General features: G+C 56.6%; 1 protein-coding gene across 11 annotated transcripts in view; it reads right to left on the bottom strand.

Annotated features, from left to right (window-relative positions):
- RBFOX3 (RNA binding fox-1 homolog 3) overlaps nucleotides 1-23,723 on the bottom strand; it is a 445,638-nt gene that overhangs the window by 158,994 nt on the left and 262,921 nt on the right. For all 11 annotated transcript variants that reach the window (XM_038546405.1, XM_038546408.1, XM_038546403.1 and 8 more), the window contains one exon: nucleotides 19,780-19,887. The gene's annotated coding sequence lies outside the window, so the exon portion shown is untranslated. The remainder of the gene's footprint in view (nucleotides 1-19,779; nucleotides 19,888-23,723) is intronic.

Here is a 23,723-nt window from a genome sequence, read left to right as displayed (position 1 = left end):
TGGGAACGAGCTTCCCACCCCATCGTGGCCCTGACATGCGCCAGCCCCGCCGGGGGGACAACAGATGTCCATGAGGACTGCCTGCGGCCGGGAGACCTCTGACAGTGCCTTCTGTAGAGCAAGGGCAGCTTTCCATCAAGTGGACAATGGGCCTCTGTACGCTGGAGCACCGGTGTGCCCAGGGACCCCACACTAAGGACCCCGCCTTTCAGGTCCCAGGACGGAGAGCTGACAAGAGACACTCCTCCCCAGAAAGTGCCGTGCTCCCCCTACCTCCAGCCAAACCGCAGTTTCCCAACCCACAGGAGACCCTGAGTGTGGAGTGTCTGTGCAAAGAGAGAAGGAAATTGGGTTTCAATTGATTCATTTTTCCTCTAGATTAGGTTTGCATTGAGTGGGGGAGGGGAGAGAGGGACCGAGGGGCCGCATCAGCGGGGTTCCCAAGATGCCCTCGGTGCTTCAGCTCAGTGTTCTCCCTCTCTACTCCCTGGGGGCCCAGTGATGTGGTTGACAAAATTCCACAACGTGGGGACCTCACCGGGGCCCCAGGCAGGGCCAGGCCCACTGACGGGAGACCGGGTCAGCAGCAGGCACCTGGACCTGACCAGTCAGCCGGGGTCCTGCCCACCCTGAGAATCAGACTCTCAGGCAGGCTGTGTGCTTGTGTGGGCAGCCCACGGTCAGACCCCCAATGCCCGGGGAGGGGCAGCCTGTGGGAAGCTCCCTACTGTGCCAGCCATGCTGACCGCTGGGACCTCCTTGGAATAGTGAGCAAACGGCAGCAGCCACTAACATGCTTCCCTTCTCCCTGTGGTTCTGACACACAGCTGTGGAAGGGGCTGGTCCCATGGCACCCTGTGAGCGGGGCCCCACAATCCCCCCTTGGCCTGCGGCTGGCTCTGGGGATGGGGAGAAGCCTCCATGCCCCCTTTTCCATACCACACATCCGTGCTGAGTGCATCCCGAAGGGGAACACACCTGCCCGCATGCTCACAGCAGCAGATTCACAATGGCCCAGAAGGTGGCAAGAGCCCACGTGCCCCTCCACAGCCGAGTGGATGAACAAAACATGGTGTGTCCTCACAATGGGATATCACACGGCACAAAACCCCGGAAGGAAGCACGGGCACATGCACGGCGTGGATGAACCTTGGGGACTTTGATGCACGGAAGAAGCTGCTTGTGGAAGACCACCTCTGGTGTGATTCCATCTTTACGCAATGTCCAGAATCCTTAGATCCACGGGGACCAACCACACATTGCTGGTGGGGGGGATCAGGGGTGGCTGCCTACTGGGAGGGGGGTTTCCAGTTGGGGCCATGAACACATTTGGGAACTGGACTGTGGATGTGCTAAGTGCCACTGAATTGTTTGCTCTGAAACCACTGATTTTATGTTACGTGAATTTTGCTACAATAAAGTCTTCAAAGATCAAATCAAAATGGGGAGTACCCTGCAGAAACGAGGGAACTAGACCGGGGTACAGAGCAGGCAGTGGGCCTAGGTCTGCTGCCTGCACATTTCCAGCCCTTCAACATCCCCACGTTTGTATCTGGCCGTGGGGAGGGACAGGGTCACTGGCGCTTCCTTTTTTTTGCCTTTCAGCATCTTCTCCTCGCCCTCCCTTGTCTGCAGGACCTCAGCACTGGGGATCTGCACCCACTTGTGGACTACGCTCAGCAATATCCTCAGTCTTAGGAAATCGGCAGGCCCTGGACCTGCCGGCAAACATTTGAGCTTTCTCAGGCAGCAGGGCATTCTCCGTCGGGTGTACCAGGAGGCCACGGCGGGCAGATTTCAAGGCGAGCATGGCCGAGATGAAGGTAAAGACCCCGCACCCGTGGGTGCCGCATCCTGCCTCACACCTGGTGCCCACCTGCATGTTGGGCTGTGGGCTGTGACGGGGACGGCAGGGTGGGTGTGAGCAGGTGTGGTGAGGTGGGAACAGGGGGGGCTATTAGATACCATGATATCAGAGTCCTATCCAACTTGCTCGGAATGCTCAGCTCAGAACTGGACCTGGACACGGTGCCCTTGGATCCCATGTTGCCAGATCAGTTGTGTCTGGCGGGGTTTGGAGACTCACACTGGTTTCTATTACACTCTGTGCTGCCCCGGGCCGCCTGCCAGGCTAAGCTGCTGAATGCGGCAGGAGGTGGGATGGGGGAACAGAGAGACACGGAGCAGGCCAGCAGCGGGAAGGTCCAGACACTCGATCGCCGAACGTGCGTTCATTCCAAAAAGCACACCGCCAATCCTCCCGGCCAGGCGCCGATGAGGCACCAGGGTTGGCGTCTTGGCCCCGGGCCCCAGATGGGCGTGTGCACCTGTGTACTCGACCTCCCACCTGCAAGCATCGCACACCCGATGCGTCTCAAACCACATCCCTAGAGCCAACCTGCCCAACCTGCCGTTTCAGTTTCCCCGTGTGACTTCGGTGGCTCAGACCACAGACACCGGGGACGCCTGAGACCTGTGTCTTTCTCTCACTCCCCACACCCGATCCATCAGCAAACACCCCTGAAACATCTGGAATTCCACTCTATCACCTCCACTGGGACCACCACAGGCCAAGAGAAACCTTCCCACCTTCCCACCCTCACACACCATGTATTCGCCACAAGGCAGCCGGTGTAATGTAAGGGGGAGCTCCACGCCTTTACCGGAAACGCCTCCAGCGGCCCCCACTCGACTCAGCACAAAGGCAAAGCCTCAGAGGGCCCTTCTTGTTCTGCCCCGTCCTCCCCCTTCCTCTTGCTCTGGCGTGCTGGCATCCTCGGGGCTCCACCTTGGGTCTTGTTCAGATACCCTCTTCTTGGTAAGGCCTGTCACCCCCTACCTTCCCCTGCTCTCCTCTGCCTCCTGCCTTCCTCCGACCCGGCACACGACTACACACTTCTTGCCCACGGCCTGTCCCCTGTCTGTGCCACAGGAATCCCTGCACCTTCCTCACACCTACAATGGGGCCTGACAGGTGCTGGAAGCCATGAATGCTCATGATGGAGAGGAAAATGGGCTCCCAGCCTCCTGGGGAGGTCTGATGGAGAAACTCATGCCTACCAGGCACAGAGAAGCAACAGGTGCAGAGACACACCCGTCTGTCAGCCAAAGGAAGTGCTCCTGACCTGTCTTCCCCCTTCCAGGCCCCGGTTCCCAGACATGTGGCTCCCATATTGGCTGCCCTCCGCCCCCTCCCCCAGCCCCCCTGCAGCCTGGCTTCTGACCCCTCCATGCTGGTCAAGCTGCTATCCCGAGACTCCCCAGCTGCAAAGTGTGACGAAGTGTCTCCATCCTTATGTACGGTGCTCCTCGCCCCATACCAATCACTCCCTCGTTCCTGAGGCTCTGAGTCTGCATCTGGGGGCCCCATCCTCCAGCCCGTGTCTGCTTGCTCCTTCTGCTTCCCTGGCCCGTCTTTGCATTGCTGGCCTTCTCAGTCCATGGCTACGTTCCGGGGGATATTTTATTCACCTCGTGTTTCAACTCCCCCTAATTTATGACGACCCCCCAATCGACGGATCGGACTCTAAACCCTCCCTGATTTGAGTTCATCAGAGAGACAATGGGAGAAGTCCTGTGTTCTAGATGCAAGGAACACCTTCTGGGAGGCACGAGTCCTGAAAGAGAAGTGGCTTGTGCTACAAACTGAGCAGTCTGGTGTGGACAGGACACACGCATCAGGAGGCTGGACGAGCAACGGGGTTGAGGGTGGAGGTGCCGGGGGAGGGCATGAGGTCAATTACGAGCATCCATCACTTTCACATCTGGGATATGTGGCCACCAGAATGCGTACTTTTCAGCCTTCTGTTGCCCATCAGGTCCCCAGAGAGATCCCCATCTGAGGAAAGAAGGGGCTTCTTGGACGGGTCTGGCATAGTTCCCCCCCACCTGTGGCCTCAGGCCCAAGCTGATGGCCTTCAGTGTGCACAGAGCCATCCTCAAGCTCCTGCCCACCCAAGGCTTTGTCCCTGCAAGGCTGAGAAGCTGAAGGTAAGGCGTCTGGACTGTTCTTGAGGACCCGGCCTTGTGGCTCCCCTGGAGGTGGACGGGGAGGCGGGGACCAGTTCTGCTGAAAACCGGGCCCTGAGATGCGGTGGCCCTGATGACCCTCAGTGGCCAGCGGGGAAGCTGACCACTGCAGGCCCCAGCGTAGAGCCACCCAGGCCTGAGGCCCCCCCGAGAGCACCCCGCCTTCTTCCCTCCCACGAGTGTTGGTAACCTCTGGCCCTGCTCCCTGGCTCAGGGAACGGGCCTCTCCTGGCCTCCTCCTTTGGAGTCATCTTTAAAATTGCCTCCCAGCTCAGCCTCTGGTTTAGAGCTTCCCCCAGAAAGTGGTGTATTTTATCTTTATGTGTCAGGATTTATATAAAAAGGGGATAGTTCAACTCTAAATGTAATGAGTTGGAAGAACAGCTCTCTGGTGGCTTTCTCTAGTGAACATGGCATCAATAACATTGATTGCTAAAAATAACTAATAACCCTGGGCTGGGGGTGGCCAGGGACCGCTCCAACCCCGCCTCTAAAAGGAACGTGAGCGGAGGAACTCATGCCTCTAAGTATAGGCACCTCCGACAGGTAAGTTCCCAGAGAAGCCCAGCTGGAAGCGGGAGGAGAAGCACATGCCCAGGGGATGCCAACAGGTGCCAGGACCTCCTAAGGCCTTGGCTGTGCCCTGGAGGTCAGGCGGGGCAGGCCTTGCTCTCCTCATCCTGAAAGCAGGTGCGTGACTCCTTGTATTTTGCTGGTGTCACGGGTTTCTTGTGGGGGCGCAACAACACGGCCACGTGTGGGTCTCAGCCTGGGTTCTGGCACATGGGAGCTGACCCGCATGTGCTTCTCATGGCCATGCTTATCCTTGACACCGTCAAGGGAGGGGTCCCGAGATCGACACAAATGACCCTCGCTGAGGGCCTTCTGAGGTCAGGCCCAGGGGAAATAGATGATATTTAGGATTAAGGTTTCCCCAAATCAGAGGAGCTATAGTTTTTGACAAGGTGGATGGATGAGCATAGATTATGTGCATCTCATTTAACCTCCAGGGGATTCTTTTCTTTCTGGGTTTGGTGACAGGTGGATGGAAAGGCTCTGTCGTATGTGCAAAGTCAATTCTCCCATGCTCTCAGCTCTGCTCACTCTGCCCTTGATGACGTGGGCCATCTTCTCCCAGAAACAGCGTGTTTGGACAGGAATCTATGCTAGGGTGAGGCAGGGTCTTTCGCTGGTGGGTCAGCTCAGACCATGCAGCTTCCTGTGTTTCTGAATGGACTGGCGTGCCTAAGCTCTCCTCATCGTGCTCCCCTACCCCCCACCCCTCCCCGGGGCTGCAGGGGAGGAGACGCAAAGTGTCGGGGACATGTTGAGGACTGGAGGGTGAAGGACCATGATACGATGCCAGCCTGCAGTTAAGGAAAGGGGCTCTTTAGCTGGTCCCAAACGAGTCTAAGTTAATAGAGAAGAAATAATGTGTTTTAAAATTAATAGCATAAATGTCAGCTCTGATGGCTGGGGTAGTAAAGCATATGATCACTGGGGTTCCCTTTGTGAGGTTATTTCCTGTTTTGTGTGTGCCCAGGGCATATGGAAAGAGCCACGACTCTGCAGTGAAACATTTTGGACTGGGATAACTTCATCGGTTGAGCTGGGAGTGTGGGAGGTAAGAAAGTTGCTGTGGGGTTGCATCTGGTTAGCTGGCCCACATGGATTTGGAATTAAATATTGGGAGGTGTCTATAGCACTCCGCTTGGACTGTGGGAATGGACTGAGGTGCCCTGCAAAAGCTCTTGGCCAAGGACACTGCTTCTCCTCAGGGCAGGAGGACCGGGGCTGAGGGCACAGCCCAGAACCCTGTATGGTTACTACAGCTTCATGTTGCATCAGTGATGGGCCCTGCAGAGCCACAACGGCTCATAGCCTGTGCAGGGAGGACCAAACGCCAGGCTTTCTCTGAAGGCTCCTTTGATCTCTGTTCTCAGGGACCAGCAGCAGAGTGGGAGAGTCCCTGTACTCACGGATCACAGTGGGAACCTGGCCCTTTCCCCCCGGCCACTCCCAGAGCCTTTCTGGATGGCCCCATGTGGTTCCTCTATGTTCAATAGGAAGAAAGGGGACTGTCTTTGCAGGCTGGCCGAGGGAAACTGGGACAGCATGTGACTTAGGAAGTCTGATGTAAAAACTTTCCCGTGGAGCAAAACCTTGAACCTTGCCCGGCCTCACTCCCAGGACTGGACCACAACTAGCTCCCACAACCTAGTGAGACACTACAACTTAGAACCCCCAAAGTCAGACACTGGAGCCCCAACCCTGATTTTTCGATCCCTCACTCTGAGGTCTGTGTTGGTGACCAATTTTTTTTTTTTTTGGAATTGCTCTGTATTGTTATGAATCCTCCAATAATTATGCCAAGGTAATAAGGTGTCTGTGTGGGGGAAGCAGTATCTAAGAGCCAGAGGAAGCCATGAGTTCCAAGGACACACCAGAGGACAGGACGTAATGAGCATCTACAGGTGTGAAGATGCTCTTCTTCTTCTCTTAGGAGAGAAGCGGAGGGGGAGATCAGTGTGCACCCTTCACGGAGCCCGAGAGTGTGCAGCCAGAGAGCACTTGTTATGCCACCTCTTGGTCCCCAGACCCACTGCACTGAAGGCAACCATAGGATGCAGAGGCTGTCAGCAGCTCCTGGCATGGGCACAGCACATAGAAAGAAGGTGCTAAAAAAATAGCAATTGAAGGAAAGAATTAAAATGTTAGTCTATAATGATGACATATTTATGCTGACACTGACGCTCTGCACTGTAGGCATGCGCGCGCACACACACACACACACACACTCACCACGCGCTCCCCCTAGAAGTGTTCGATGCTGCAGAGGGTAACGCTGGGCTGCTCTTGCTGGATAATGAGAGAACAGCGGTATGCCAAACGCTTAGAACAGATCCTTTTGCTTTCTTTCCTCTGCTCAGTGCTGCCACCAGAGACCTCTGACTATTGTATTCTGATTCCACCAACGTGAAGCTGCATCTGTGAGGGGGGAGATCACCCGCTCCCTTTATATTAGCAAAGGAAGAAGCAAACAGACTTCGTTTTGGAATCCGGCCTTTCTTTTGGGACTTGGTATAAAAGCCCATCCCTCCCTGAGGCCTTGCTTTGGCTTTGTAGGGTTCTATATCTACTCCTTTCACCCCCACCCCTGCCAAAAGGAGGCCCCTGAAGCCCTTGCTTGCCTGATGACATGGAGATCTCAGAAGCCTCTTCTCTTTTACAAGGGCTGCTGTTATTAAAGCCTTAGGTTTACACTTTGGTTCGCAGTTTTTCAAAGCCACTTAAAGGTATTGTCTCATTTGATCCCTTCCAACAGTCCTAAGCTTGGCGGGGCAAGTTTCATCACCTCCGTTTTATAGTTGAGAACATTGGGAATGTGTGGAGGGCGTGACTTGTCCAAGGTGGCGTGGGAACCACAGGAACTGTCCAAAGTCCTTGTCTGCTGTCCTCACCACGTCAGTCTGACTTTTGTTAACCTGCTGCTTTGGGGGTGGGGGGGGGAGGTGTGACAAACAAGTGGAGGGCTACCCTGGAGCAACGGTGTCGTCCCAATATGAGCCAGGGGAAGGAGACTAGACACACAGGGAGGGCTTTCAGAGATTCTCCCTCGTTAGGGGTTCAGCACCAGCGCATGTTACAGGGTGGGCAAATGAAGCAGGGTGGAGAAAGAGTACTTGGTTGGCGAGGGGTTGCTTAGACCTTGGAAGCAGTGACACAGTCTCATGCATGGTCACCCTGTCCTGCTGCCAGAACAGGTAAATATTTGCACTGCAGGCTTTGAGGCTCTCCAACCGCGGCCACATGGCTGCCTCATACAGCTGGGGATGCAGGGCACACAGAGCCAAGCTTTCCACTCCCCTGCGATGCATGACTGCTTTTACTTAACGGCAGCTCCACTCTTGAAACCCCTTGGCAGAATCTTGGACCAGAGGACAGTTTATCAGATTAGACTGGGCACACCTATCATCAGATCCTGGCGTCAAGTAGCTGTGTCTACTCCAGCCAATGCCCTCACTTAGAGAAACAGGGAAAGACGGGCTGTGGGAGGTCAGGGGTTCAGCACCACGGACAGTGGCCAGCAGGTGCCTGGGGCTCCTGGCCGCCCTCCAAAGACAAGGGTTCAGCACCACGGACAGTAGTCCGCAGGCACCTCGGGCTCCTGCAGCTTCAGCACCACGGGCAGCGGCAGCAGGTGCCTCAGGCTCTTGGCCGCCCCCCAAGGTCAGGGGTTCAGCACCACGGACAGCGGGCAGCAGGTGCTTTGGGGGGGCTATTGCTCCCGCCCCGGAGGTCCTGGCTGGCGGCTGGCGACAGGGCCTCAGCTTATCTCTGCCCCGTGCTTAGAAACACATGGCACTCATTTATCACCTGGAGACAGCAGCCAGGGCTTATGTAGGCTCATGCCACTGCTGATCTGCCTTCATCAAATTCGAAACATGATTGCTTGTCACTTGTTTTAATTCATTCCCCACCCCCACCAACCCTCCATTTAAATAACAGCCTCAGTATTCTTCACCAGGAGGAAGAGATTCTCCCCCCGGGGGTGGGTAGGAAGAGACCAGTGTCCAGTTCAAACAGCCTGATCTTCTACCGAGATGATGATGTGCGGAGGGTTTGCGAAGGGCCTAGTTCGTCTTTCTGATGGCGTTTGGTCCGTGTCAGAGGCTCCATGAGAGAGGAGGGCCACCCTGGGGTGTGCTCAGATTTGGGGATCCTCTCAGAGGCTATGGTTTTATCCAGCACCAGCGGCTAGAGCCTGTGAGACTTGCCGTATGCAGATAAATTCTGGCGTGTGCGTGCTCACTAAATCCACCATGCTAGAAAATGCATTTGGAGGCAATCTGCCTGCCCACAGCAGATTTTCCAGGTCCTGGCAATTGGAGCATGTTAAGGACGAGATACAGCTGCCAGGTCTGATTTCTTAAATCAAGATTCGTTTTGTGGGGAGGGCAGGAGGGAAAAAAATTAATGCACAACCTGGAAAGATGTGGGGGGGGTGCCTGCCGCCTTGGCCTCCCTGTACGTTTTGGGTGGAAGCCAATTCCTTTCCAGCAAGTGACTTCCAGCTCAGGAGAGGGGGAGGGGCTTCCCATGGGCAGCCTGGCTCTGAGCGAGCGAGGTAAGGTGCTGATCGAAGGAGCGGAAGTTGTTGGTTTATGTTTTGTGTTATTTGTTTTCCCCTGAGTTTCGGCCATGCATTCTTGCCAGTTCACACTCAGTTTCCTGCCCTGTCTCCTCCTTCTAGGCTCCTCACTGCCTAACATGTCTAGTTGCTCCCACAGGGGACCCGTGGGCCAAGCAGCTGCCTGGGCCCGGCTCAGGGAGTGATGGCGCACCCCTGCGCTCTGGCCTGGTAGGATGGACAGTGTGTGAGGATGGCCAGCATGTCTGTCCTGGGAGTGCTGGGGTGGATCGGGTGCAGGGGCATCCCTGGGGGTGTCTGTCTGTCTGTCTGTCTGTGGCAGGGCAGTGGGACAGTGTAGCTATCCCAAACAAAAAGTGAGGCTTTACATACTAGATGGACTAGCACCATTCCCAGGGCTGATGGCCAGCTCCATTCTTCCACGTTTCACTTATAGCTGGTTGGAGGTGGGGGGTCAAGAAGGGGCTGGAAGGCAGAGGCAGACATGAGGCGAATTAGAGAGACTTTTGTTGCGCTTAATATCAATTCATTTCGCGACTGCTGACACAGCCAGATTCCACAGCCCAGAATTTATGGGACTCCCCAGTGCGCAGACGCACAGACTCCAACAGAAAATACAAAAGAACTTTTAAAGAATGACCTGCCATCAGCAAAAAAAAAAAATTTTAATTTTAAACTCTTGTCCCCCCCAAAAGCCACCAATCTCTCCCTCTCTCTCTCTCTCTCTCTCTCTCTCTCTCTCTCTCTCACACACACACACACACACACACACACACACACACACACCGCAATCTGATTTTGACTCTTACTGGTTTAGGGTGCTGAAGCTCATTATGTAATAATCACATCATTTGCCAGAGTCGAGCCGTGTTTCATTACTTTATGGGCTGATGGGCTGACTTGAGGTTGGGTACGTAAAAATGGTTAGTACAGTGAGAATGCCGGGAGGGGGCATACAGGGGAGCAAGGACACAGTCCCCGACCTGCAGGACAGTGGTCCTCCCTCTGTCCCCTCCCTAGGGACCTGGGCTCCTGGGACAGCCCCAGACTGCAGGGTGCTCTTCTGCCATAGTCAACTCGCTCTGGCCCTCTGTCTCCCTCCTCCTTTCTTCCTCTCCTCCTCCTCCTCTCTCTCCATCCTCCCTTCCTCCTGTCCCTCCTCTTCCTCTCCCTCCTCCTCTGCCTCCTCTCCTCCTCCTCTCCCTCCTTTCTTCCTCCCTTCCACCCTCTCTTCCTCCTGTCGCTCCTCCTCTCCTTTCTCCCTCTCCTCCTCTCCTTCTGTCCTTCCCTCATGTACCTCCTCTTCCTCCTCTCTTCCTCCCATCCTCTCCTCCTCCTGTCCCTCCTCCTCTCCCTCTCCTTCCTGTCTCCCTCTCTTTTCCTTCTGTCCTTCCCTCCTCATGTCCCTCCTCTTCCTCTCCCTCCTCCTCTCCCCCTTCCTCCCTCTTCCTTCTTCTCTTCCTACTCCATCTCCTCCTTCCCCTTTCCCTCCTCCTCCTTCTCCCTGTTCCTCCCCTCCTCTCCCTGCTCTCCTTCCTCCTCCTTATCCTCCTCCCCACACTCCCCCCACCTTCCCCTCTTCCTCCTCTCCTTTCTCTCCCTCCTCCTCCTCCCCTTCCCCACCAGCCGTGGTTCTTTCCTGATGTTGGCTAGTGTCTCTCTCTCTCTGTTCATTTCCTTAAAGTGCCCTCCAAGGCCCACTGCCTTCCTCATCTGGTGCTCTGCACGGGTTCCCTCTTCTCTGCTGAGCAGCCATGCTTGGATCCAAGGCTTCCTGCGCTGGAGGGCTGGGATCCCAGCACAGATGAGTGATGATGGCTCCCAGCAGACCTCTGACACCCTCTCAGAGACTCAGTGGTTGCACTTTCCAAAGCCCCTGTGGGATCCAGCCCCTCACTGCCAGCTTGTTGTGGTCCGGGTGCCCTTCACCCGCCGTGGTATTGGTGAGACCCTTCCCAATCACATCCAGCAACTCTGGGGGTCTTTGGGAGCATGCTGGGCCCTGGCCTCCGTGAGAAACGCAGGTAAGTAGGACAGACACGTGGAGAACTGGAAAAAGTGCCAGCCATAGAGGACGGTGGCCACAGTACACGCGGGATGTCCTTCTCAGGATATGGGGGTCAGGCCTGAGTCATGTTTTCTTTACGGCAGGCGTGACCAGCCACACTGACCAGAGCATGGATTCTAGCCTGGGAATCAGGGACCATAGAAGTGGACAGGGTACTTCCTCACCCACCCCAAATGCTCTTTAGAAATTGTTCTGGACAGTTGACTAGAAAAGCCCATTTGTTCTACTATTATCTGAATGGCCAAATCAGAAAACCAAAACAAAACAAGCATACAAATTATCAAACAAAGCATGTGTCCAGGAAGACATAATAGGTATTAGCGCCCCATGCCTGAAGCTTCTCCCGGTGGAGAGCTCACCACCCGGCAGATACGAAATGCATCTGGGTTAGGTCACTTGACTCAGCAGCGTTACAGCAAACCAACACCGGGAGAAGGATGTGGGCAGGCATGTACTAAGGCAGCCTGGGAACGCTGGAAATGTCCTCTAGGAGCAGGAAAAGATCCCGGGATTAGCTACCCTGGTGGTGCCCACTGCGCGATGCCCTGCGGCAAAGGAGCCATGTCTGCTCTTCACTAGTGGTTTACTGGCTGCCAGAGCTGTGCTGGGCGTGCGAAGGTGTGGGTGCAGGACAAAGGAGGGTTTGGACTAATCTCTGCGTCTAGCCGCTCAGCCCCGCTGGAGGAGGCAGGCCGGGCAGCTCTGTGGCTGGTGAGCCCAGGGCAAAAACGATGCCTGAAAAGCAGGGAGGTGGGAGGGAGAGTGCCAGGGCGGCTTCACGGAGGTGATGCTCTGGTTGAACATTGTAGGTCAAAGGGCTTTCGAGGGAGACAAGGGCTCTATGGACAAGGGAAGAGTGTGGGCTCCGCACAGAGGACAAGCCAATGCTTCCCTTGACAGCAGCCTGGAGAAGGTTCTGTTGTCACTAGCTGCGGCCTTTACGGAAGCTGGCACATGCTGGGCGGCACAGGACGTGTACGGACCCCCCTCTTCATGTCTCCGCTCCGCACTTACACACCCTGAGTGTGGGTTGTGGGGGGATGGGCGGCGGGACAGGGGTGAAGTGGAAGAGGGTGGAGGTCCTCCATGGGGGCTGCAACACAGCCCCACCTGAGGCCATACAGTATTGACCTTGATGGCAGTGAGAGGGGTAAACAGCCTGTCCCGGTGGCGTGGATCGATCAGGGGCGGGGTGGCGGATTCGGAGCACCAGCATCCTGCTGACTGCACGGCTCAGAGGCAGGAGGACACATGTCTGTAACTGGAGAGGCTTGTTTGGATTGAGCATTGGTGAAATACTCCCCCGGCAGGGGGTGCGGCTGGATGCGGGGAGACAGGGTGGGCTTGGGACACGAGCTCGTGAATCAAAGTCCGTGCGAGGGACCGAGGACACAGCAGGCCGTGGGGGGCACCATCCCTCATGCAAGTCCAGGGGGCGGGGCCCAGCCTGGCCAGGCACCGCGCTGAACCACAGCCGGCCCTGTCACGGGCTGAGCTGTGTCCCCCAGATGTACATGTGGGACCCCTGACCCCCGGCACTGTGGGGTGTGCCTGTGTTTGGGATGGGTCTTTAAAGAGGTGATTCAAGCTAAGGTGAGGTGATTACCAGGGAGGCGGGGGGGACACTCATCCAACGTGACTGCCGTCCTTATAAGAGATCAGGACACGGACACACACAGAGGAGCGACCACCTGAGGACCCAGGGAGGAGATGGACATCCGTGAGCCCAGGAGAGAGGCCTCCGGAGGAACCACCCCTGCGGCCGCCTTGACCTTGGTTGTCCAGCCTCTAGGACAGGGAGGAGACGCGCTTCTGTAGCTTCAGCCACCCAGGCGGGTGCTCAGTTTCAGTGGGTGCTCAGTTTCGGCGGGTGCTCGGTTTCGGCGGCCCCAGCTCAGCGTTGTTCTGGGAGCACCAGGAGTCCGGTAGAGACAAGTCTGGTAGAAAAACGGGGGACCTCATTGCAGAGCAGGAGAGCCGATCCTGCCAAACCGCAGCTCTCATTTCTAACGGAAGTATCTTTCATTTCCTCAAAGGGAAATAAAAACTTTCACGCCTTGGGGGAAAATCCTGGGGGAGTGGGGAGTCCACACGTGGGTAAAATGAGCCTAAAACATGAATGACAGAAGGATCTGCCAGACAGAGGCTCCCGGGGGGTCCGTGACCACGCACTCTTGCGGCGCCCGCAGGGTCCGTGACTGTTTGCTCCTGGGCGCCTGCGGGGTCAGCTACCGTGTGCTCCTGGGGCACCCGTGGGGTCTGTGACCGTTTGCTCCTGGGCGCCTGCAGGGTCAGTGACCATGCACTCCTGGGCACCTGCGGGGTCGGTGACCATGCGCTCCTGGGCACTTGCGGGGTCAGTGACCGTGCGCTCCTGGGGCACCTGTGGGATCTGTGACCCAGCCTCTCCACCAGAACTGACGGGGGAAGCGATTTGGAGGAAGGCTACCTTGCTGTCACGGGCCACGGTCGCGGCTCCGCCTGCTGTGATCGGCTCCCCCGAGTCTCTAGTCTCCAGGCCAGCGTCCTGCGCTCGGAAGGCCACACCAGAAAGCTGCCCGTGACTCAGTGCGCCAGAGAGCTTGGTGGTTAAAGCAGGACCAGTCTGCTTTTCATTTCCAGAAGAAAAGGCCTGACATTTCAGCGATTCCTCTCCAGGAAGTTCTGGTTTGTGGGCGCACAGCACTTACAGACAGACCCCCCACGGGGGCTCAGGGCTGTCAGGAGGAAGCACGGCCCCCGCCATGGCCTCGGGTCGGCCCCTTCCTCGTCCGCCCAGGGGCAGGCTGAACTCCGGCCCCAGCGAGCCAGCGGTTCTGGCTACACGCCACCTCCTTCAGACAGGAGCCCATGGGAGCCCCGACAGACGCCCTGGGGTTGCCACCGCCTGGGTCCCATGGGTCATTCTGGACCCCTGCTTCTCAGGGTCGTCTGCCAGGACGCGGAACTGGCTGGGTGAGCGGCTAAACAGAACGCAGTCTCCCAGGGCGACACGGCCCCACGAGCCTCATCCAAAGTCAGGAGAAGAACACCTCCCACGGGCGTGTTTACCTTCCAGACTGATGCGCCCCGAAAGACTGCCGCAGAGGGGCTCCCTGATGAGGCTGTAGTGCTGCCGTCTCAAGACCCGTCTCCCGCAGGCGTGAGCGTGTGCATGCGTGTGCTAAGTGGAGAACGGGAGAACCTCACGGGAAAACAGGTTTCCGAATCCGTTTTGTTGCTATCGTGTCACGATTAGAGGAAGCGCACACCGAGCGGCATGGCTCACGGCAGCCGAGAGGCGGGAGCTGCCCAATGTGTGGACGGGCGCCCGGCGACCACGGTGGGACCCATCCGCAGGTGGAGTGCCACTTGGCCTTGAACAGAGCTCCTGACTCCCGCCGCAGCATGGACAAGGCCGCAGGACGTGGCGTCGAGTGCAGTCAGCCAGACATAGAAGGGCGAGCACCACAGGGCTGGTTCCATGCAGGTGACGCTGCTGGGGTCTCAATGCAGAGACAGATGGTGGGCACCGGGGGCCGGGGGAGCGGACGGCGGGGTCAGTGACGAATGGGAACAGAGTTTCAGTCTTACGAGATGAAGAGAGTTCTGGAGGTGGGCGGTGGTGCTGGTGGCGCGGTAGCATGAGGGCACTGGTGCCCCCCGCCTGTGCACCGACACTCGGTGAAGATGCTAAGTTTTGTTCTTAAGTCTTTCTTCTTTGTCGATTTTACCACAATTAAACATAAAGGTTTAACTGCTGGTCTGAGGGTAGTGGGTTATCAGAACTTATTAACATTAGTGTCACTAACATCGGCATACAACCCCCCACCCCTGTCCCCCCCCTGCTAAATTTGACTGGCTTTAAAAAAATCAAATAGGGGATCCCTGGGTGGCTCAGCAGTTTAGCACCTGCCTTTGGCCCAAGGTGTGATCCTGGAGACCTGGGATCGAGTCCTGTGTCGGGCTCCTGGCATGGAGCCCGCTACTCCCTCTGCCTGTGTCTCTGCCTCTCTCTCTCTATGTCTATCATGAATAAATAAATAAAAATTTTTAAAAATCAAATAAAAGACGCATACATCCCACGGAGCTCTCATGGTGCACCAGGCACAGGCCCAGCTCCCTGGCGTACAATTAGCACTTCCTCCATCCTGCTGACGGCCCTTCGCCGAGAATGCTATTATCCCACTTTACAGACGCAAGGCATAAAGGGTAAGTCATAGCTAGAGATCACTGGCTGATAAGAGACAGAGCCAGGCTTCAAACTGGGTGCTCCTGGTTCCCGCAGGTACCCCGTGAATACGTGCTGAGAGAAGGATCAGATCCCAGACTCGACACTGTTGAACTCGCTCTGCTTCCTCAAGCGCCTGTTTTTAGGGGACGATGGTAAGGTAGGGCGCCTTTTAAAACAAAGTAACTAAACATTAATAAAAATACACCGGAGCCAAGGGGTCTTACTCAGGGGTGATGGGAACGAGGAACTAGACAGAGGAGGTGGTCATTCCAAAGGCTACTGGATTATTCACTCTATAATTTTATGTTATTTGGATTTCAACTCAAATCATTCTAAAAATATATATATTATGTACATATTTATGTATACGATTGACTATGATTACAAATGTGATCCAAGTATTCTTTTTTTTAAAGAAAAGATTATTCATTTATATATTTATTAGAGAGAGAGAGAGGGAGAGGGAGAGACACAGGGATAGGGTGAGCACAGACAGGGAGGAGGGGCAGAGGGAGAGGGAGAAGCGGACTCCCCGCTGCTGACACGGGGCTCGATCCCAGGACCCTGAGATCATGACCTAAGCTGAAGGCAGACGCTTCACCGACTGAGCCCCCAGGCACCCCTAATCCAAGTGTTCTGAAACTGAATACAAAAATACTGGTAATGTGTCTGTGGATTGTTGGGTATCCTGCTGTGTGAACACACACGAACGCTTGGCCTGTGGGTACCGTTCTCCTGGCCAGGCCCTCGCTCTTCTCTGGGTGGAGACGCCCTGTCGGGGCAAAGATGCTCTGAGGAGAGTGTCCGGCCCTGCTCCCCAGATGGTGACACCGCGTGTGCTGCCCCAGCGCGGAGCCCGTGGGCGCAAACTTGCAATCTGGGATTTGGGGTTTTCAGATCTGGTTTTACTCCAAGTCCTCTAAGTCTCTACGCTTCTCAGATTTATCCGTCTCATTAAGTAATAAGTTGCATGGCCTGGGGTCACGGCCCCACCCCTCATCTCATCGACATCAACTTCCCTTTACCCTTTAAAGAGAACTGATAGTTTATCCCCCAGTCATGGCTGCTGGGAGTAGACCACCTGATAAATCGATGTGATTAATGATGAATTAAATTATCATCGCCTCTCCACTGACCAGGGGAAAAAGCTTCCCAATGTGGTGTGCGTATGCATGTGTGCTTGCACGTGCGTGTGCTGTGTGTGTGTGAGCATGCATGGGTGTGGGTGTGCGTGTGCTGATGTGTGCTCACATGTACGTGCTGACCCGGGAATGAAGGAAGGGAAGGCAGCATGAAGGCAGCTGTGCCACCCTCCGTGCAACTAGCTGTGACCTGGGATCTTCTACATGGGAGCCCGTCTGAATGCCCCCGAGGAGCCCACGTATCAGAGAAGCTCTTTGGAGGGTATGTTTACAGACTCCTTTGTGATGTGAATAATCATCTCCTAATTCCTATTTGGGAAATTAATCTTCTGGTTTCCTGAAGTGTGGCAGAGAGTTCTGGAAACGGGCAGAGGCTAACGCCCTCCTGGTCCTTGAAAGCACACCTGAGGGCTTGGATAAGTAAATTAGGATACCTCTACGCAGTGAAGTGAAACGAGGTGAAAATCCACCTCAATGCATGCTCCTGAAGGTGCCTTGAAGCAACAATGACAACAAAACCTTACAGGGACATCTGGGTGGCTCAGTGGTTGCACGTCTGCCTTTGGCTCAGGGCGTGATCCCCGGGGTCCTGGGATCGAGTCCTGCACCAGGCTCCCCGCGGCCTCATTGGCAGTGGAGGGGTCCCACAGGGCTGCCTGAGGCTCAGGCACAGGAAGAGGTGTGCACACCCCGCGGAGCTACAGGCCTCTTGACAGAGAGAGGGGAAGCACCCCCTCCCCACCTGGCTCCTGCACACAGGCCAGCAGGCCCCAGAGCACGAGGAGCCCTGCTCTGGTGCCCATCACTGGGTGGCCGAGGTTTGCTCCTGTCTTTCATTCATTATTCTTTCTTTTCACCTGACCCCAATTCCCCCAAAACAGAAACAGATAAGAAGCCCTAAAAATATCCCCCGAACGACCAGAAGAGCCAGAGACGCAGAGCTGTCACGACAGGGTTTGCTCTCAGTTCTGAGAAGTACGTTCCCCGTGCCTCCCCACCCTAACGAAGGCACAGTCCTGGCCCCTTGTCTGACCGCCCTGGACAGACCGTGATGAAAGCGGGCACAGGTGCCACCCCTCCAGCCTGCCCTGAACTGAGCAGAGGGACGAAGTGCTTGGAAAAGCTGCCCCGCCAGCTTTCTGCCTCTTCCCTGGCCCGCCTTCCTCCCACTCAGCCCGTGTGGGCCAGGGAGGCAGCAGGGCGGGCATGCAGCTCTGAGCTAAATAAACTCCTGAAGGGACTGTAATTCCACAGAGTGGCCCTTGCACCTGTTCAGCCTGAATCCCCTCTCTGCTCCCGGAAAACAGCCGCCCTGCGAGGGGGACACACGACCAGGCAGGTATGAGCCCAGCGGGCCATCGAGGCGGCCTGCTGTAGACACCAGTGCCCGGCCCGGGAAGCAGCAGGAGGCCGCCCAGGCTCTGCCCTTGTCAGCTGTCCCACTGGAGCAGCTAGGGACAGTCGCATTGCGTAAAACCAGCAACATCTACGGTCTGACTTCATTTCCACCGGGTGAAACCCAGAGGGAATTTACCCAACAGGGGCTGGAAGCTCCGCAGAGAACTTTCTGACAGCAGGCCTGCAGACAGCGGCTGCGGCGGCCGTGTCCCCAGGCGGGAGCCTCAGCTCTTTGGGGTGGCGGTGACCCACTGAAGGAGCACAGATCCTAGGAGCATGCCCACACAGCACCAGGCTGGGAACAAATGGGATGGGGAAAGAAGCATGCCCTGGCCCGAGGGCACTCTGGAGTGTCAGCTGATGATGTGCCAGCTGGGGGTGTGGGACAGCCTACACGTCTATCTCGAACGCCAGCCATTGCCTTGTGCAGTGGACACTGTGGAATTGGGTTGTGAGCAGACCTGGGCACCCCTGTCTTCAGGGAGCTTCCCTGTCCCCTTCCTGCTCTGTTCCTGGGACGCCACTCTGAACAGGTGATTCTAACTCAGGCCAAGCTCTTCTTGCTACAGACTCCTGGAGCGGGGGACAAGGTGAGGAGAGATGGGTCCTGCTCGGTGACCATCCCAACGGCCACGTCCCCCCTCCTCTTCCATCCTGCAGGTGCACCAGGGCACCAGCAGAAACCGATGGGGAAGCCATGCAGGTGGGAAGGGGGAGGCAGGAGAGGGCTCCCTGTCTCCTCCAGCCACCCAAACCCCTCCTCTGCCCCACCCGGATGGCAGCCTTTCCCACCCCCGTGCCTCCACCATCCCAGCTCCCTGGAAGCCTGGAGCCCTTCTCTGACATTGGTCCCCAGACCTGCTGGCCAGGCATCGGGCCTCTGGGTGGAGGAGGATGGGGACTGGCTGGGGAGGAGGGAGCCCTGTGCCCCGTCGGCTGCCACTCTTGGAGAGTCTGAGAGAGAGTTTGGCCCCAGGCCCTCTTACAGGACTTTTCTTTTATATTTATTAACCCACTTTCTCTCTTGGCATTTGGAGCCATGAGGAAGCCTCAGCCAAGGCTATTAATAGGCGGAGGCCATCCCCAGGGAGGAGAAGGAGCGCATACCTACGGCACAGGTGCCAAGCATAATAAAGGTTTCAGAGTCTGTCTAAATATAGGCTGCAGCCACGGTGGGGAGCAGAGGGCGGGCCTTGGGGAGCCGGGCACAGTCTGCCCTGGTGCCTCCTATCACTGCTGCTTGGGCAGGGCCCGCGACCCGTGCCAGAGCTGGGCCCTGCCGGGAAAAGACCTGGCTGTCACGCGGTGCCTCCGCTCCAGGTCGGACCTGGTGGGAGACGCCAAGGAAGGGATTTGCAGAATGGCATGCAATATGAATGACTCCTGTAAACAGAGTTTAATAAAAAGGCAGTGAGGGAATTTATGGGCAGCCCAAGGATGATTAAAATTATTTATCTACTTACCTCCCTTGCTGGCTGATCAGTCTATTAATTATCTATTATACACTCGCTGATTTGCATTTTAGTGGATGGGCCTGAGCAACAGCAGGTGAAAAACACGGAAGGGTTGAGGAGCCATGTAGTGGGGGCGGGGGAGGAGGGGACCCTGCTCTTTACCAACCACGGGTCCCCCAGCTGACGCCGCATCGCCACATTGCCCAGGTGCCACCCTGCCGCCCCCGGCCCCCGGACGCCGCAACCCCCCAACCCCCCCCGAAGGCCTGATCCGTGAACTGGCTCCAGGTGGAGCAGAAAGTGCGACTGGAAGGGGTACCCACCTGTTTGCCAACGGACAGCTCCCGGAACGGGTTCCCGGCCGGAGGGGCCTGTGGACCAGCTCGGGGGAAATGCTGGCAGGATCTTCCTCTGGCCGTTCTGACTTAACGCTGCATTTGGAAAAGAAAACACGAGAACAAAACCATTTTCAATCTCTGAATATCTGAAATGCATCAGACGCACGCTCTCCCGCGCTCTTGATTAAAAATACCACAGGACACAGTGTCATGGGAACGGCATCTTTTGAACGCTGCAGCTGAGGACTCGTCGGGCTGGGAGGAGTTCTAACAAAGCATCCCTGCTCACACCTCGAGGCTCCCAGCCGCTCGCTGCTGTCCCGTGGTGAGACGCACACTATCAGACCGGGCCCTGGGACCCGAGGGGAGGGGGCCTGTAGCCCATGGGGTCCGGCTGGCAACGAGCAGAGCGACAGTGGGACGGCCTGTGTCGCCGGTTCCCAGCGCGGGCCCCAGCGCTCCTCTGTGGGCAGCAGAGCCTTGTTGGGGGCAAGTCATCAGCAGCACCCCCATCACCAGGCTGGGCTCCCCAGCACCGGGCCAGACTCCCGGGGTGTGCGGCTGACCAGGACCTGCTGTGGGTACGGACCTGCAGTTTATTTAGACGTTTAACCTCGCTCATCAAAACCTGCTGGCTCACCACGACCAGCCAATTCCTTAAAACAAACCTCTTTTCTTTACCGATCCATCCATCCTTCCAGCCGTCATCCATCCAGTCTCTATCATACAGGTAGATATAGGCAGACTGGCAGATTGGTAGCTAGCTCCTAGTGGTTCTGTTTTTCTGGAGAACCGTGGCTGATTCAGCACCTCTGTGGCCTCTCCAGCTTGTACCTCTGCAGGGGCTCAGCCCTTCTATGGCTCGGAAGGGACAGAGGAGGCAGTGAAGGGCCAGCCATCTCTGGGGTGCAAGGATTGCAGGGTCACAAGCCCAGGGACACGCTGGCCCCGACTCCCAGCCTAGAGCCAGCCTCCTCGTGAGCCTCACAACCCACCCCGGTGGCCAGAGCGGTGGTCCCTGACATTTGCAGGACAGTTGTCCCCACACGCCGTCCTCTGTGCCCGGCCCAGCGCCCACCCACAGCCGGCTTCTCAGTCCCGATGATGTATCAATAACTGCAAAGCAAAATGCCACAGTTAGCAGCGCTACTGTACTGTGACTGATGGTTTTCAGAATCGATTCGCAGGGTTTTGTGTGTGCAGGGAGGTGGGGCCGCATCCCCGAAGCTAGAGCAGGCCCCAGGAATGAGGCACACCAGGAAAAGTCCCAGAGACAAAGAAGGAGTACGGGAAAGCCATGCAGGGGAGATGGGAATGGGGTGGATTTTTAGGAAGGGGGACCAGTGTCACAGAGAACAGGCGCGGTGAGCACCATCCCGAGTCCAGGCTGGGCGGTGACGACACCAAAGGGCTTGGCCTGAGGACCTCTGACGGGGACAGGGCGTGGCAGGCAAGGACAGATGGCAGCCTTCCTGGGAGGGGAACATGACGCCCGTCCCAAGGTACTTGCCGGGCTCAGGCCAGGAAACCCTCCTGCTCAAGAACTCGAGATTTTATTGGCTTCATAAAACCAAGCTGTTGCCACTGCCTGGTCCTCCTCAGGCGAGAGTAGGAGCACATGCGAGGGGCAGTCCTGCCCCACCCAGGGAGGAGGGTGGCAGGACAGACAGGACGGGGCCTTAGGACAATAAAGGCTCCCAGAACCTTCTTCTGGCTGTACCTGGTGGCCTTTCCAGTGACCCTGGAGGTCAACAAGTGCTCGCTGGTGCACCTTGCACCTGAACCCGGGGAATCTGGCCCAGGACAGCTCGTGACTGCCATCCTGTCCTCGCCCTTGCTATGCTGAGTCTCTGGGTGACTCAGTTTCCCTGTCTGCAACATGAGTTCTTGCACAGCCCAGGAAACCATCCAGAACCCACTGCAGCAGAGTCACTAGGCAGCAGTGTGGGTGGTCCCACCCCAGGCGCTGGTTCAGCAAAGTGCCAGAGAGGGAACAGGAGCCTAGGTCTTGAGCCCAGCAGATGCCCCCAGACCAGGAGGTGCCCCTGCACATTCTCCCCGTCCAGAAGCTACCCCGTGGCCACGAGTGAGTATCTCCAGCCTCTGAGCAGAGGCAGCTGTTTCTCCTCTGGGCCCTCTATCCCCCTCTTCTAGGACGGTGTCCCTCCATTGCTTCTGAGGACCCTGGTCCTGCCAGGCCAGGCTGAGAGTCAGGCAGCCAGAGGGCCTCAGAGGGCAGCAAGGGGTCACACCTGAAACACGCTTGCTCGGCCTCTCACCAGGGAGGTTGCAGGCCAGGATTGCTCGTCAAGTGGGGTTCACAGAAAGGGGACCCAACAGGGAAGCCCAAATGCTGGCAAATGGTTCCTTACGCACCCCTCCCCTCCCTTCTGTCCCTTCTCTCTTCATCTCTTTTTCACAAGTACACTGGTTTCACTTCTTGCCAAGGTACAGCCTGCTTCCCAAGTGGGAGAGTCCAGCCTGCACATGGAGGAACCAAGGATTCAGACGTGGCCAGTTGCCATCTTTCCATGCCCACAGGGAGGCACGCGGGCCAAGTGGTGATCTCTGCGCCCGTGAGGATGCGTCACAGAGCCGGGGCCAGGATCCAGAACTTTCTGAGACCCAGCCACTCATGGCCAGGTGCACCCACGTCCCCCAGGTACAAGGAGACACGTCCCAGGCAGGGGCATCCTCTGCAGTAGCGATGCTTTGCCAACAACAACCAAGGAGCCACCTAGGAAAGGGTGGATGAAGACAAAGTAGCCGATCCCTAAGGGAGGTTCCCACGCGGCAGAGAGAGACAACGGGTCGGAAACACACGCCAGCGGGAAGGAGCCACGATGCTTGATGCTGAACGAATGAAGCCGTTCCCAGGAAGAGGTCACATATGTGAGCTCTAAGATGCTCTGTTCGTTACTCACAGTCATGTGTGTATAAATGTGTTTTTGAGGGACCAGAGTAGTGGACGCTGAATCCACGTCTGGCTGTGTGTGTCGGGGGGCAGGGACGAGGCTGGGAGAGGTCAGAGGGGACCTGACCTGCCTGCCCACCTCCTTTCATTTTGAAAATAATGCGGTATAACTACATGTTAACCATTGCTAACTACAGGTGGAGGAACATAGAAATTTTTTTTATTTTTTTATTTTTATTTTATTTTTTAATTTATTTATTTATGATAGTCACAGAGAGAGAGAGAGGCAGAGACACAGGCAGAGGGAGAAGCAGGCTCCATGCACCGGGAGCCCGACGTGGGACTCGATCCCGGGTCTCCAGGATCGCGCCCTGGGCCAAAGGCCGGCACCAAACCGCTGCGCCACCCAGGGATCCCGGAACATAGAAATTTAGTATTTATTATATTCACCTTAATTATAAAAAATTCCCCAAATTTCCTCTGAGATGAATGTGGTTGGACTGTGAGCCCCTGGAGGGAGCAGGAGACCCCGATGACACACAAGTGGCGGCCGGTGGCACAGTCCTTCCACACTCTGATGCCACAGACTCGCCAGCGGCCCTGAGGGCCTGACACATGGCATGTGCAGCAGCACGATTCTGGAAGGAGCCAGATCATTCCCTGCCACTGTCCCTCCACTTCCAGGGCCATGAAACTGCATCTTCAACTGCCTCCAGAGGTTTTCCTTATGTACAACCAGCCCGAGCAGAGGGGAGGCCTCATTGCACTGGAGACGAGGGCTGGGGCAGGTGGTGGGAACCACGCGCTCCAACACTGCAGACGCTAGACCACCGGTGCTTCCCTGAACTCAGGGGCTCTCACTTTCCTCCGCATGATGAGAGCAAGGGAAAGGCACAGCTCCCCGGGCCCCTGGGTCGGATGCCAGCAAGTTCCGGGCGCTGAGACGGCTTTCCCTGCCCCTGGCAAGCAAATCTCTTCAAGCAGATAAGGCATCAGCCCACCTCCCCCTTCCCGC

The sequence above is a fragment of the Canis lupus genome, chromosome 9, assembly GCF_011100685.1.
Source record: "Canis lupus familiaris isolate Mischka breed German Shepherd chromosome 9, alternate assembly UU_Cfam_GSD_1.0, whole genome shotgun sequence".
NCBI lineage: Eukaryota > Metazoa > Chordata > Mammalia > Carnivora > Canidae > Canis > Canis lupus.
This window is presented reverse-complemented; position numbering and strand designations above follow the sequence as displayed.